The sequence below is a fragment of the Canis lupus genome, chromosome 29 (assembly GCF_011100685.1).
Source record: "Canis lupus familiaris isolate Mischka breed German Shepherd chromosome 29, alternate assembly UU_Cfam_GSD_1.0, whole genome shotgun sequence".
In the NCBI taxonomy this organism is placed as follows: domain Eukaryota; kingdom Metazoa; phylum Chordata; class Mammalia; order Carnivora; family Canidae; genus Canis; species Canis lupus.
The window spans coordinates 41,831,945-41,848,773 of NC_049250.1; the positions used below are offsets into that span (position 1 = coordinate 41,831,945).

The window sequence follows — 16,829 nt, forward strand, 5'->3', positions numbered from 1 at the left end:
GCACATTGCATTTTATTGTATGAGTCCTTCATTATTGGATATTCTTGTTATTTCTAGTTTTTTTTTTTCCTGTATGTAATGTTGCTAAGCTACACGATATAGTCGGTATCATCACTTTCGGTACCATTCAGTTATTGATTTGTGTGTCTCGTGCAATTACAAAAAGAATTGCTGAGACAGACTCACTCATTGTAGGTTGTCCCACATGGAAGTTTTTCCATTGATTTCTGAAACTTGGGACATCGCTCAGATGTTCTCCTTATGCCCTCATATAGATTTAGTTATACTAAATGACCTTGCTTGGTTGCCATGGGAATTTGCTCTGTGCGATAACACTCTCTCATTTGCCCTCCACAAGAGGACATGGATGGAATGAAACCCGGCTGGATGGGGCTGGTAACAGAGCTGTATGTGACCTTCTGGGTGGGTCCAGAGGCTGGCTGGATCCTAGTCACCTCTGGCCAAGGGGTCAACCACAGCATTTTATGTGCATGGCCACTAGAGCCCTTTGAAGCTGGGTGCTGATGTGTGGGGATGGAACCACGTTGGGATTTAGGGTGGAGAGTCAGATATCCCTAGCACAAGGTGGGACGGATGAGGGGATGAGTCTAGCACAGCTTTAGATGAACTTGCTGCTGTTTTAGTGAAGATATTGACTTAGCAGGGTGTCTTTTTGTGCCCTGGTGATATCTTACACTCCCACCCCACTTATATATTTATTGAAACTATAATAACAATGAGCTAATATTCAAATTTAACAAAACTTGAAAAGTCGGACTTCAGCAAAATGCTATGGAGCTGCAGAAACTCTGAGCACTAGAGGGGTATGAGTTGCCACTCCAGCCACTTCAGAGTGCTCCTGTGTAAGTGAGCATGTCTAGGCACACGCCGTGCGGAGACGCTCACACAGTGCTTAAGGAGACGTTCACGAGCATGCTCATTGCAGTGTTTTTGTAATAATAAGTTATTATTATGGGAGAATGGGTAAATAAACCGAAGCAGGTTTGTACAAGGCAATACCAGGAAGCAGTTAAAATGGATGAGTTAGGGCAGCCCGGGTGGCTCAGCAGTTTAGCGCTGCCTTCGGCCCAGGGCGTGATCCTGGAGACCCGGGATCAAGTCCCGTGTCGGGCTCCCTGCATGGAGCCTGCTTCTCTCTCCTCCTGTGTCTCTGCCTCTCTCTCTGTGTGTGTCTCTCATGAATAAATAAATAAATAAAATCTTAAAAATAAATACAATGGAATATTATTCAGTCATAAGAAGGAACAAAGTTCTATTTAATGCTACAACATGGATGAACCTTGAAAACACTATGCTAAGTGAAATGAGCCAGATACAGTAGGACACATATTGTATGATTCCATTTATATTAGGTACCTAGAATAGGCAAATTCTTAGTGACAGAAAATAGATTAGAGGTTATCAGGGTCTATAGAGATAGGGGAACAGGAGTTATAGCTTAATAGTTACAGAGTTTACATTTAGGGTGATAAAGCTTGGCAATATGTAGTGGTGATGGTTGCACACCTGAAAATAATTAATGTCACTGAATTACATAGTTAAAATTGCAATTTTTAAAATATTTTTTATTTTTATATATTACTAAAATTAATAATAATAATATATAGCAAAAAACTGAATTTTATACGTTAAGTGCATTGTATGGTATATGGCTTATATCTCAATAAAGCTGTTGGAAACACTGGTTGGCTATACTTCAAAAAAATAAAAAATAAAAAAATAATAAAATAAAATGGATGAGTAGAGTTACATGTATCAGCCTGAATTACTTTAACAAACAACACTGAATTTAGAAAAGTGAGTCGAGGAAACATAGGTACTCATGCAATTTATATGAAGTCAAAGAACACACAAGTAATGCCATGTTCATACATCTGTATGCACTGAAGGTACAAACATGCATAGTCTGAACCCCAGGTAATAAGTGTTATCTCTCGAGAGAAGGAGCCTGGGATGGGGAAGAAAAGGCATTGCACTCTGGATGCTTATCTAAAGAAAATAAGAACTGAAGCAAAGATGACAAAACATTAAGATGTAAGGAGGGTGAAGTATGTCTGTATTATCTTTTTTATTTCTTATATAATTAAAATTACATAATTAATGATCACATATTCATGTTTTATTAAAATGGGGAGAAGAGGGCAAAGGGAGTTAACATATGACCACAATGAAGAGAAAGCCTAGCAATGCAAGGGGAAGTAAGTATTTATTGTAGCGCTGATGCCCGGTCCCGGGAAAACCATGCTAAATGCTTGCCCGTGGGTCCTTCCCATGGTGGTCTGTGGTAGAGACCTTCCTTTCCTACCTGCACAGTTAATGCTCTTTGCTCTTCTTTTTTTTAAAGAAGGTGGTATTTATTTATTTGAGAGAAAGCGAGGGAGCCCGAGCAGGGGAGAGGGAGAAGCAGACTCCGCGCTAAGTAGGGAGCTCGATGTGGGACTCGATCCCAGGACCCTGAGCAGGATCATGGCCTGGGCCGAAGGCAGACACGTCACTGACAGAGCCACCCAGACGCCTCTTTTTGCTCTTTTCACCAACTATGTGTATCTTGGAGATCACTCATCCAATAGCTTCTGGCAATTTTGTCTCAAGAAACCTCTGCCTTGTGAAGATAAGCACAACCGTAGCTTCTTCAACACTCAATTTTGGAATCACTGATCCCAGATACATGGGATGAGCGTTAGATACTAACTTGTAAAGACAGATTGTGTTCAGACCCCGATCAACCTTGGAAACAAAGCGTGTTTATATTCAGATTCGAAAAGCTCTTTTCCCATTTCAGGTTGTCAAACAGTTGAATATATTAATCTTGGGACCAGGGACAATGTCAGGGTGAACGTCTGTGAGCGATTCTCACCCTTTAAAGAAAAATGCACTTTTCATGGCCTTGGGCAAAGCAGGGATTCGGTGCTGTTGCTACTTTTACAAGCCACTCTGTGGAGACCGTGACTGCATCTTGGGGTTGCTGTTGAATCCAGATAATGTCAATTTTGTCCTCATTTGTATGCTATTCAGTTTTATCAAACCAAACATTTGTTAGTGATTTTTAGGAAGGCTGGTAAGATTGTGACTATTATTTATGAAAATGGGGGAAAGCTCCTTTTAAATTACCTGAATCTTTCTTTGAGCCAACGAAAGAAAAATAAAATTCATGAAGCAGTGAAGGGGGGCTTGATGGTTGAGCTACAGCCACCAGGTGTCTGGCCTGGCTCCGACAGAGGTTGTTGTGGGATCACAATGAGCCTGGATACACGGAGCGTGGAAAGTCCCTGATCCCTGTCATCACAGAATTTGGCTTATAGCCCACTCCCCTCAAAGATGGACGCTTCTGGCATTTCTGCTGTTGTTTTCTATTCTTGTTCCTCCACTGGGAGAGAAATACAATGGATTTTTGCTAGTATTTTCTAGAGCTGAATTTGGGAACATCACAGGACAAATTCCTTATGCAGGGTCTATGGGAAGAAAGGAACCTTCTTTATCAATCCAATTAATAGTTCAAATATCCCCTACACCTGCCTGTGTTCTCCTTCGTGGTGCTCATAAGACCTGGAAAGGACAGGAGTTTAGAAGTGCTAGCCGGGAGTCCTTTGTCCGTAAGCTTCTCGAGGGTCTCATGGTGGAGTTCACACACCGGCGTTAACGATGCCAAATTCACGAATTGGGCGGGACAGTTGAGAAGGGCTATGGGTTGTGTGACCAAAAGAATGTTTAACGAGAATGAACAATTATTGCCCCATAGTTTCAATTTGTTTAGAAAGCAGTTTCCTATCAAGTCAAATAAAGTCAAATACATACTTACTATAAAAGCCAGCAATTCCACTCCTAGATATTTACCCAAGAGAAATGAAAACATATGCCACACAAGTCTTGTATGCGAATATTCACTGTAGCTTTATTCATAATAGCTAATAATTAGCAGCAGCCCACGTGCATGTGTCCATCACCTGGTGAGCAGGTGAGCACAACGTGGTGCATCCGTGGTGCATCTGTGCATAGACACATCGTGGCACATCCATGCAGGGGATCCTATTTAGCAATACCAAGGAATGGAGGATGGATGGACAGCACAACATGGATGACTCTTCAAAGCATTCTTTTTCTTTTTTTTTTTATATTTTATTTATTTATTCATGAGAGACACAGAGAGAGGCAGAGACACAGGCTGAGGGAGAAGCAGGCTCCCTGCAGGGCACCCAGTGCGGGACTTGATCCTGGGACCCTGGGGTCATGCCCTGAGCCGAGGCCAGATGCTCAACCACTGAGCCACCCAGGGGCCCCGCCAGAGCATTCTTCTGAGTAAAAGAAGATAGAAAAAAACCATTGCATACCATATGATTCCATTTATATGAAGTTCTATGAAAAAGCAAAAGTTTAGTGACAGAAAGAAGATTACTGGTGGCCAGGGCTCAGGGATGGGAGAAGGGATTGACTGCAAGAAGCCGGAGGGAACTTTCTCAAGTGATGGAAATTTCCGATAGCCTGATTGCAGTGGTGGTTACATGACTAAATATATTTGTCAAAACTCATAGAATTGTATAGTGACAATGGATTATTTTACTGTGAGTAAATTGTACTTCAGTATAAAGCTGATTAAAATATCGAAGTAGGTAAAAAATAGTTGGCTTGTGAAAATGTAATGTCGAAAGAGAAAAGAGCAATCTTCTATTACAAATCAACATAAATCCCCTTTATATTTTATGTATTTTAGTTCTAGCTTTTGAGTAATGAGTTTTTCAGCCTCACCTTTTGCAGTGAGTGAACCTTAGTCCCTGGTAACTCACACTTGCTAAGAAGTCCTCCTTACACATCGTGTGGTTTCTCTCTTTGCTGCTGCTCATTTATGCTGAACACCTACCTGGAACGGGTCCTCCCTGACCCCCACCCCCGGGACTCCACCTCCTCTCTCCCCCACCTAACTCCCACCCACCCTTGGAGATCCAGTTTGGAATTCACCTTCTTTAGGAGGCTCTCCTTGATTTCTCCTCGCTCCTGCACGTTAGGACATCTCTGGGCAGCCCCGTCTGTATTTACCAGGTTATGCCACAATTAGCTCTTTATGAGTTCGTCTTACCATCTTTTAGAGATAAGGCACCATATCCTACACACTTTCTATCCCAAGTGCCCACTCCATTGCTGATGGTCAGTGAGTGCTGAGAACGAGTGAATGGGAGCGCCTCATGGAACCGTGGAGAGGCAGAGTGAGATATTGGGGAGCACGGAAAGAAGAGAAACTAGTAGGGTCCCAACCTCTCAGTGGTTGGAGTGACTTTGGACAAGTAGTTGAATGTGTTGGCCTTAGTTTTCCTGGGTAGACAGTGAGGGATATAGTCTTGTGTACTGGGTGGGCTTGCTGGGAGACCTGAGTGAGAGGATGTGTGTGGAAGTGCTCTAAGAGTAACACACTTTGCACACGTGTATCATCGGAGGAGTGTCATTTCTCGGTCCAGGGTGTAGCGATGCAGACCAAGCCAAACAGGTAGAGTCTGTTCACCTTCACCTGTTGACCGCTGAGCCTCAGCATTACAGTGGAAGGTTTACCTGACTCCCTGGGCATCTAGTTAGGACTTCCTGTTTGTGAGAGGCGGCCATAGACTCCTCAGATCCATTCACTCCGGTGTTGATTTTGTGCCGAAGCAACTGCCAACCAGTCTGTAAAAATTTTGAAGATGTAAGATTTTTGTAAAATAAGACTCCTGTCTTATTTCTCTTTGGGTCCTCTGAGTGCTTCATAGAAAGCATTGCACCCAGAAATGTTAAAATGACAAAAGAAGTGGAGCTTAACCCACAAGTAAAGGGGAATGTTACTCAGTTTGGATTTAGACTACAACATAGCTGTTAAGTGCTGTATTGTCATTCCCTCTGCTCAAAATAAAGTTGTTTCTTCCATCAAAATCCTAGAGAAGAACACAGGCAACACCCTTTTTGAACTCGGCCATAGTAACTTCTTGCAAGATACATCCACGAAGGCAAAAGAAACAAAAGCAAAAATGAACTATTGGGACTTCATCAAGATAAGAAGCTTTTGCACAGCAAAGGATACAGTCAACAAAACTACAAGACAACCTACAGAATGGGAGAAGATATTTGCAAATGACATATCAGATAAAGGGCTAGTTTCCAAGATCTATAAAGAACTTATTAAACTCAACACCAAAGAAACAAACAATCCAATCATGAAATGGGCAAAAGACATGAACAGAAATCTCACAGAGGAAGACCTAGACATGGCCAACACGCACATGAGAAAATGCTCTGCATCACTTGCCGTCAGGGAAATACAAATCAAAACCACAATGAGATACCACCTCACACCAGTGAGAATGGGGAACATTAACAAGGCAGGAAACCACAAATGTTGGAGAGGATGTGGAGAAAAGGGAACCCTCATACACTGTTGGTGGGAATGTGAACTGGTGCAGCCACTCTGGAAAACTGTGTGGAGGTTCCTCAAACAGTTAAAAATAGACCTGCCCTACGACCCAGCAATTGCACTGTTGGGGATTTACCCCAAAGATTCAGATGCAATGAAACGCCGGGACACCTGCACCCCGATGTTTATAGCAGCAATGGCCACGATAGCCAAACTGTGGAAGGAGCCTCGGTGTCCAATGAAAGATGAATGGATAAAGAAGATGTGGTTTATGTATACAATGGAATATTCCTCAGCTATTAGAAATGACAAATACCCACTATTTGCTTCAACGTGGATGGAACTGGAGGGTATTATGCTGAGTGAAGTAAGTCAGTCGGAGAAGGACAAACATTATATGTTCTCATTCATTTGGGGAATATAAATAATAGTGAAAGGGAATATAAGGGAAGGGGGAAGAAATGTGTGGGAAATATCAGAAAGGGAGACAGAACGTAAAGACTGCTAACTCTGGGAAACGAACTAGGGGTGGTAGAAGGGGAGGAGGGCGGGGGGTGGGAGTGAATGGGTGACGGGCACTGGGGGTTATTCTGTATGTTAGTAAATTGAACACCAATAAAAAATAAATTAAAAAAAAATAAAATAAAATAAAACCACACACACAAAAAAAGTTGTTTCTTGACTGTATCTGTCTGCTATTCCCCTGTAGCAGCCAGGGACGCTTGGCCTCATACATGTCGGTAATAATAATAATAATAATAATAATAATAATAATAAATAGAAATGTTATCCAGTTTTTTTAAGAAGGCTACATTTCATTTTTTTAAAGAAGGTTATCTTTCAAAATAAAATTGTAATTGAATCTCATTTTGAGAGTCTGCTCAAATAATTTATCACTGAAACTTTCCAAGTTTAAGCTAATAAGATGTTCCAGATCTTTGAGGGTCTTTGAGTATCTTTGTAACTCTTTATGACTAAAGAATTTCACTGTATCTAAGATCAATTTTCCACAAATCTTAAAATCTGAACTGTAGCTTATTATCAGTGTGGTATTCTTTATAGCATTTCATAGACATTTTTATTTTAAAAAGTAATATTTTACCTTGATTATAGAAATAAGGGGACCGTGTCTTACTTTTAGGTAACAGAAAAAGCACTAGGCCCTTGATTCACTGTAACTGGCTAGACTTATCATTATTTTTAATTTTTACTAACCTTATTAATTTTTCTTAAAACAAAATGGGATAAAATCTAATTAGGTCTCTAAATTTTGAGGTGCATTAAGAATTCATCAAAATAATATTATGGTTAATATGGCTGTTTTCAGACACAGAATAAAAAGTAAATGAAATTGACAAGAAAATGTGAGATACTGAAATATTTTACCGGTATGTTATGCAAATATTTAAATTTATGAGATATAATAGAAAGCAAAAAGTCTATATTGTAGTCATTATTAATAACTGTATTTCTACTCCAAGGTGATTTAAACCTATGTTCTAATTTTGGTAAGCAATTTAAAATCATTTGCTGCCTTGTTGATTTAACCTTTCAAATATGTCAAGGGCCACTAACTTCTTGCAACATTTATAGATATTTATCCAAATGTGTTTTTGGTTAGGATGTGAAAATATTTGGGGAATAAATCCAATATTTGTGCTTATTTACTTTACATAAATCACATTTCCCCATGAGTGACGGTGTAAATGGGAGTAGGTAGAAAGAAAGAGGAACTTGAATATAAGCCAAATGTTTGCTTATGGGATTTATTTAGAAATCCATTAGTGACTGTGATAGTTGGAAGATTAACCCAATAACTCCTTTTCTTTGTGGATTTTTATTTTCATTTACCATTATATAGTCTTATGAGGCAATTCTCTTTGGAGTACCCAAAGAGAGATATTACATTTTTACCAAATGGATTCTTTTCAATATTCTACTATAGCACTATTTGCATTTAAGAACACTACTTTATTTCAGTATAGATTTTTTTTTTACACAGGTATTTTTCTGTTTATACTCTACCCTCATCCCATTAAAGAAAAAAAAAAAAAGCATCATAACCTCTCAGACTTTCATATGCTTTCAAGATGGTTTGGCATCTTTACTGGGTTATATGCCTTAGCAAAAATATTCCCCAGCCATTCATCTTTAATTACATTTAAATTTACATTAAAATTTAAAAGAATTAAAAGCACTTTAAAAAGCGGCATGTCTATTCACTAAACAGCATGTATTAATTTATAACTGTTTATTGAAATAAATGTGGTTAGTCTATGTCTCTTGCCTCATGCATAATAAAGAACTTCTCTTTTTGAAAGTAATTGCTGTAAAATATTGCTTGAGGGGTTGAAATGCTAGTGTGATTGGGAGGTAGTATCGTTGCTCTTGGGCAGACTGTTCTGAACGACTCAGGTGCAGCCATGAAACTGGGTCAGGGGGGTTGAGGTCAGGGAATGACAGGTGGTTAGGAGGGCTCCTTAGATAATGAAGTCCTTGAGAGCAGGAATGGGGTCTTGATCTTTTGTAAAATCCTAAGGGCCTGGGGCAGGTCCATTCACAGGGGAGGAAAGGACAGCGCTGTGGCCAGAACAGCCAAGACAACAAACAGATCCGAGCTTGATCTTAGAAAATACTGAGTCCCTCTCAAGGCTTTCTTCTCAAGCTGAGCTGGTATCTGCTACTTCTTCTCTTCATAAAAAAAAACGACATATTCATCTTAAAGAAAGGGAAACTGTTTGTCATTAAGCCTGACAGTGATTTGGGCCCTCATTCAAGTGGAAGAGTTCTTCCTATGATTTCGGTCCTGTGGGGTGAGGTCAGAAGGAGGTGGTTGTAACACAAGTTGTGATTCCGTTTTGTCCTTCTCCTACTCGTAAACCTCCACTGTTCCTCCCCTTTCCCACAGTGACAATAAGGAGAAAGTCCAGATACTTCAGTGTAGGTGGCAGGTGGAGGCCTTCTAGAATTTGGCTCCAAACTACCCGTAACTTTTACCATCTTCCAACATGAACCTCAGTGCAGGCTCAGCCGTTCTCCTATTTGATCAAGAGATATTCTAGGCACTTCTGATGGAAAAGCAGAGAAAAAACTAAGACCGGAAGTGGGTGAGGCCTGGGGATTGCTGGCAGAGATGAGCATCCAAGCATCCAAGCATCCAGGGGGACGCGGAGAGCAGTGGTGCTGCCCACACTGACAAGCTCTCCACGGTGCCTTTCCAAGGTGAGGGGAACACCATGCGTGTCTAGGTGACTCTGTTCCGACCATGTGTTATTTCTTGATCCCGGTCTGTCATTTTACTTACAGATCAGGACATATTCTGGGAGTTGGCGGATTAGATTCTGGAAGAAGGAATCCAACCCAAAAGACAAGTAGGAATTAGGTGAGAAACTCAGGATGCCAGACTGTCACTCTGGTGTTCAGGGCTGGACTTGAGTCCTTGAGGAAATTACCAAGAAAAACAGGGCCTGAGGGTATGTGGTCAGACTGGCGTCAGGAGTGAGGGATGGAGGAGGGGCGGTTAGGAAGATGGTGGCTCACGCCGGCACCCAGGACCGTTGTCACCCCTGGCATCCAGGCGGCAGATCAACGCATTGTACCATTCCACCCTATAGGTGAGCGGCTTTAGATTCTGGCAGCTGGACAGGGCAGGTTCATTCAGGATTGACATCCTCTTGCTCCAGATCCTACAGGCACTAAAGCAGGCCTCTCTATGATATTCGGGTGGCCATATATTGCATGTGAGTAATGATTTCATCGCTTCCAATTAATCTGTTGCTTCGGCCTAAAAAAATGTCTTATATTTATCTTTTGCTCTCTTTAGGTCTCAAACAAGGTATCACACACTTCTTGAAGGAGTAATACATTTTTGGTCGTTATTCTATTTACCACCTAAATCGAGGATGAGACCAGACAATAGACCTGATTTCATTTAAGTTGGCTTTAATTTTTTAATGGACATAAAATCAATCTGTTGGTTTCCTTAAGCTCTATTCCCCCACCCCACCCGACCCCACCCCCATCAGTGAAATACAAAACTACAGGGACTATGTATTGCTTAGACTGTGGATGGTGAGTGCTGTGGAGGCAAATAAGCGCCTCGTTATTCTGATTATTTTGGAGACAACACATTTTTCACTAGAAAGACTAGAAGCTGGAAAGCCAAAGATTTTTCATGCAGAACTGTGAAGGAACTCTGCATGGATGCATGCTCCAAGGGGGCTTTCATTCTAAGTCAAGAAATTTAGGCTACATGGAGGGGAGCAGTCAGTTCACTTTGTAAAATTAGTTGTTAGGGCTATGTAAGGGTTAATGAATGAACTACACTAGCCTGAATCTAGATATGTGCGTTTGTATAGATCTTGCTCTCAGCATATACGTTATTTCGGTAAATGATTTTTTTAAAAGATTTATTTATTTACTAGTATCTGGGGATCCCTGGGTGGCGCAGTGGTTTAGCGCCTGCCTTTGGCCCAGGGCGCGAATCCTGGAGACCCGGGATCGAATCCCATGTTGGGCTCCCGGTGCATGGAGCCTGCTTTTCCCTCTGCCTATGACTCTGCCTCTCTCTCTCTGTGTGTGTGACTATCATAAATAAATAAAAATTTTAAAAAAAGATTTTATTTATTTATTCATGAGAGACACAGAGTGAGAGAGAGAGAGAGAGGCAGAGACACAGGCAGAGGGAGAAGCAGGCTCCCCGCAAGGAGCCTGCTGTGGGATTTGATCCTGGATCCTGGGATCATGACCTGAGCTGAAGGCAGGTGCCCAACCGCTGAGCCACCCAGGCATCCCCCAGTAAATGATTTTTAAATATCATTCTTTCATTCAATGAATAGATGTACTGAGTACCTGCTTTATGCCAGCGATGTGCACATGCTGTTGGTACAGAAACGAGGAATGTATAGTTGCTGATATCGGGGCTTACAGCCCTCACAGGCATCATAGGATTCACTGCGGGAATACAAAGATGAGTCCTGAAGCAACTGCTGCATCAATTTTTTTTTAAAAAAGTATATTTATATAATAGAATATTATTTGGCAATAAAAAGGAATGAAATATTGATGCATGTTAAAATATGAATGAACCTCAAAAACATCAGGATAAGGGGAAAAGCCAGTCACAAAGGACTGCATTTTGTATGATTCCATTTACATAAAAATGTCCAGAATAGGCAAATCCATAGAAACAGAAAGTAGATTAGTAGATTGGAGGTGGTGGTGGCACATGTGGAATGGGATGTGTCTGCTCATGCTGCGGTGTCTGTCTTGGGGGTGATGGGACGTCCTAAAATTTATTGTAGTGATGGTTGCATACCTCCGTGAATACACTAAAAACTACTGAATGGTACACTTTAAATGGGTGAATTGTATTGTAAGTGAATTTAATCTGAATAAAGCTAGTAACAACTAAAGCCAGGGAAAGAGGGAAGGAGTAAATAATGGAAGGAGAAGATAGATCGTTCATATAACTTGCCCATGAGAGGAAGTAGAGAAATGGGAGAGTGACAAAGGGATGTGTTTTATTTCTATATTGATTATCTAATTTATACAATAGTTTTAAGTTCATGTTCTCATTTCATCCTCACAACATGGCTGTGAATTTATTATGTAGATAAAGTGCTGGAAGCTTGGAGAGCTTAAGTGACTTGCCAAAGAACGTACAGCTTAATAAGCAGCAAAATGGGTAATTAATTAAACTCAATTTTTTTTTTAGGAAAGCAGAGCACAAGTTGAAAGATTGACTCAGAAAAGAGGGGCGATGCCTACTGAGGTAGGAGAGTAGGAGGAAAGACGACATGAGGATATGGATACTGAGAATTCTCTGATTCCAGAAAATCTCCTCATTCCAGCTCACATTTTTTGCACGGCTTACTTTTATGCTTTTGTTGGCTAATGTATTAATATATTAATGTAATTTTTTGGCTAATATATTTGTAGACTAGTTAAATATTTACATATTAAATTCTTTGAGGACAGGGAAATGCCTGTGTCTTTCAGATCCTTTCCAGTACGTGTGGGGCCTTGATTACCCATTTATTTGCCTGTGTTGGGCCACTGTATTCTGAAGAAAATCAGAGCTCATTGGCTACCAACCAGAAGTATGGTGGTCACGGATCTGAGCATGTGTTCTTGTTAGTCTTACTTTTGTAAGAGGGTATCGATGGTCTCGTCAATGTGGATTGTCCTGCTGCGAATTGACAATATGGAATACGCATTCACTCTAAGCTTTTGATAGAGCGTCTATCCTTAAACTCTGTTTTTAAATTCTCATCAGATGGTTCTTTTTTTTCCCCCATTGTACCCCTCTTTCTGTCCACACATCAAATCACTCAGCAAAACCTATTGCTCCTGTTTCTAAAATATATCGCGGATTCATTCACTTTTCTTCCTTTATGAATTAGGCCAGGCCACCCTCATCGTTGTCCAGGTCTTTCCTTTCAACCAGTCTCGCCTCTTCAAGGCTCTCCCTTCTCTACGCTGTGGCTGCAAGACCTGTATTCTTTATAGGAACATTCTATCTTATGCCTCTTTGCATGTCCTCCTGCCTAGGAAAATTATCATCACAAAGAGCTAGCTTTTAATATACGTGTAAAAAACTCATTTAGCAAATGTCTGAGGGACAACTGTCTGCCACACACACTCTTCCATGGGCCATTGAACAAATTCTAACTCTACCGTGACCCACAGGTCCTGTGGGATATGGTCCTTGCCTTTTTCTCAGACTTTATTGCGTTTTTTTGCCCTTTCTCACTAGACTCCAGACAAATGATCTTCCTTCAGTTCCTTGGAAAAATCGTCCTGCCTTAGGGCTTCTGGAAGGAGTACTCTTGTCATCACTCTTCTTAGTGGGTAGCCGCTCCGCATAATCTTTCAGTTCTCAGTTTAAATATCTCCAAATCCAAAAGAGGGTTCTGTCCCCTTCATGCTTTAGTTGGGTAGGAATGATGGGAAGCGCAAAATAATAGTAGTAGCTTAAGCAAAATAGAAGTTTCTTTCGCTGTCATATAAAATTCTAGGTAGTTGTGCTTCATGGGTTAGGAACCCAGACTCCTGCCCCAGTGTTCCTTTTCAACTCTACTTCATGGTAAGATGGCATTTTCCATCTGCATTTGAGTGACCAGAAAGGAGTCAAGGGGAAGATAAACATGTGCCTCCCCCAATAAGTAACATGGTCATACCTCGCTACAGAGAAATTGAAAAGCGAGGTCTCTTCTTTTTGTTTTGTTTTGTTTTGTTTTTTTAGGTAGTTATGTTTCTATCAGGATTAAAAGGTTCTATTACTGAAGGAGAGAGAGAAAGAGGATATGAGAGAAAGGAACGATGCCTCCATATATTCTACTCCTGCTAGAAATGGACTCTTACCCATTATCATATCACATAGCATTTTCTTTATGATGTGACCCACCAAATAACTTTTTTGTTAGTAATTTTGTGCTTTTCCTGAGCAACTGGTTTGTATTTCTATTTTGTGCCTAATTATGTTTCATTCTTTGCTCTGTTTGCCAGGCAATTTGCAGCTAAATTTATAGTCCTCTCTAGCAACGGCACATACCTTATGACATGTATTTTCTTCTGTGATATTAACCACGATATTATTTTACTGCACCTGCATTCTCTACATTCTTCATTTATTTCTACTTTATTTATTTATTTATTTTTAAAGATTTTATTTATTTATTCATGAGAGACACAGAGAGAGAAGCAGAGACACAGGCAGAGGGAGAAGCAGACTCTCTGCAGGGGAGCCTGATTCAGGACTTGATCCCAGGATCCTGGAATCACAACCTGGAGTCACAACCTGACTCCTGCCTGGAGTCAAAGGCAGACACTCAATCACTGGGCCATCCAGGTGCCCCTCAATGTATTTTTATAGGTCTCAAATGATTTTGGTAATAAAGTTGGAAACAATTAAATTTCAAGTGTAAATAAATAAATAAATAAATAAAATACCCTGTGTTTAATGAGGATTATGAAAGTACCTATATCATAGAGTAGTTGAAGGAATCAGGAGTTAATGTAAGTAATACATTTAGAGCAGCGTCTGGTGTACACTAAGAACTACATAAATGTTTGCTCAGTATTCTTATTTTAATTAAATCTTTTCTGAAGTGACCACCAAGTAAGTCCACTTGAAGAGACAGTCCTAGGAACACTCTCAAAGTAGGTTGAATGAAGAGGGAAAGGATAAGCATATATATAAGGGCCACTCATCAACAGTTGTTCTGTATCTGCAGATTCTAATCTGTGTAGCAGCTAGCAAATGCATTGTGCTGTGTAAGAAAATATGCTAAAAACCTTAGAGATGATTTCTAAGACAGTTCATGTCTGGTAGCTTGGCATCTTGTAGACACAAACATATGAATGACTAACTAGACTCATCACCAGGACTGTTGCTCTCTCTGTACCTTTATCCAAGTTAGGGATAGAAAGTTTCCATCAGATAGATCTGGGTTTCAATCTTAAATCTGCAACTAACCAAACTCTGTAACCTCGGTCAAACCTCAGGTTTCACCTCAGAAAACAGGAACGACAATACCTACCACACAGGGAGGCAAGGATTGCATGAAACAATGCATGTAGTTAGCACGGTGCCTGGCCAGAGTATGCTATAATAGTGATTCCTGTTATCATCAGTTTCATGCAAATCTTCTGAACTGAAGAATTATTACCTTTCATTTCTTGGAATTATTTTGAGTACAGACAAACTTGATTTTATTTTTTTAAATATTTGGAAACCCTGTCCTACAATTTGACGAGAAGTCTGCAAATGTTTACATTTTTACTTTTCCATCATGAAGTTGTAGGAAATAGTGGCTTCTCAGATATGGTTCAAGGGTGATCAGTGGCCCACTGGGGTTCTTGGGAACCCTGCAAGCTATGGGTTCCTGTTGCATTAATTTTCCTATTACCATAGCATTTCTGCTTGAGTTTCTGGTATGGATTAATAAACTATCAATGGTGTTAAATGGGTGCCTGTTTTTTATTAATTGGTAGTTCTTCAGAAGCTCATCAGAAACTTCCCATTCATGTTGTTGAATTCAAATGGTTGGGGATGAATGGCCGGAGAGGCTCTTTACTCTGCCAAAGTGGATCATGAAAAATATGGTCTATTCAACACAGCAAACATACGCTGAATTCAGAATGTGGGAACAGCACTGTACTACATATTGTGACAATATCAAGAGCTCGCTCCTGCGTTGGCCATCTGTTGTTTGCTACCCAGAATCCATGTTCCCTCCGTCTGGGAGTAGGTGGCCTTCACCCACTCCCAGCTGTATGGTTTGGCTGGGATTGGCCCCTTATCCAAGTCTAGATGTGGGCTTTGCTTGGCGTAAGGTGGTCAGCACATCCCATACCCAAGACCATAGTTTTGAATTCAGAGTGGGCATGAAACACATGGTTTTAAACAGATTTGTTTCCTGAATCTTCTGGAAAAATGAAGCTTTCTCTTTTTTTTCCTGTGGGAACTTCTGGAAGAGACATTCCCTCTTTTCTCGGGCGGTATAATAAGGATATGAGGTCTGGGGGAACATGGAACAATGAAGGGGCAAAGCACCACACAGATTTTTAAGTTGAAAACGGGGCAATAACAGGAGCCAGGAACTATCTAATGCCAGCCCATCTACTCATCACATTTTGTTTTGTTTTGTTTTGAGTAGGCTCCACCCCTAGCATGGAGCCCAGCACAGGGCTTGAACTCATGACCCTGAGATCAAGACCTAACCTGAGGTCAAGAGTCAGACACTTAGGCAACTGAACCAGCCAGGTGCCCTGCCAACACATTTCCTTAAGCCATTTGGAAATTTCCTTAAGCCAATTGGGATTTTCTATCACTTGTAAGTGTGAAAATCCAAAAGTCGTTTGATCTCAGCAGTTAGAAAAAAGATTTGTCATAGCTGCAACCAGAGTGTTACAATCATTCTAGAATACTGATTCACATGTGTAAGAAAACTTGATATAGGAAGAAAAAAAGAAAACTTGATACAGGGACTAAAATTATTATGGAAACAGAATTAACCAATGGGGAGTATTCATTGATATGCCTTGAGAGAAGGGATTGTATCTGTCTTATTTACTTTTGAGTCTTCTAGGACCGTTCTTAGCACATAATTAAACTCTCAATGTATGTTGATTGAATGTGTGAGCTCAATGCTCTGCTGGAGTCTGTGTTTCCCACATAAAGGAGACCTTCCCCACTGGAGCATTCCTGATTACAGGCTTTACCAGCCATAAACTTTCTTTTGAACATATTTTTATATATTTTTAGTCAATAAATTTTTTTTTTTTAGGGCAGCTTAGGTTCACAGTAAAACTGAAGGGAAAGTATAGAGAGTTCTCATATACTTAGTCCCCGCCCACAGGGAAATCTCTCACTCTATCCCATTCCACATGGTACGTTTGTTATAATTAATGAACCTACACATTGTCACTCAAA

At 40.5% G+C, this 16,829-nt stretch overlaps 1 protein-coding gene and 1 long non-coding RNA gene across 6 annotated transcripts in view; both read left to right on the forward strand.

Annotated features, from left to right (window-relative positions):
• Positions 1 to 16,829, forward strand: part of CPQ (carboxypeptidase Q) — a 339,320-nt gene that overhangs the window by 41,165 nt on the left and 281,326 nt on the right. The gene's annotated exons all lie outside the window — the stretch shown is intronic.
• On the forward strand, positions 9,588 to 12,518 carry LOC119866757. The gene is made up of 3 exons (XR_005381284.1): positions 9,588 to 9,773; positions 10,006 to 10,131; positions 12,108 to 12,518. It is a non-coding gene; the product is annotated as an uncharacterized LOC119866757 (long non-coding RNA).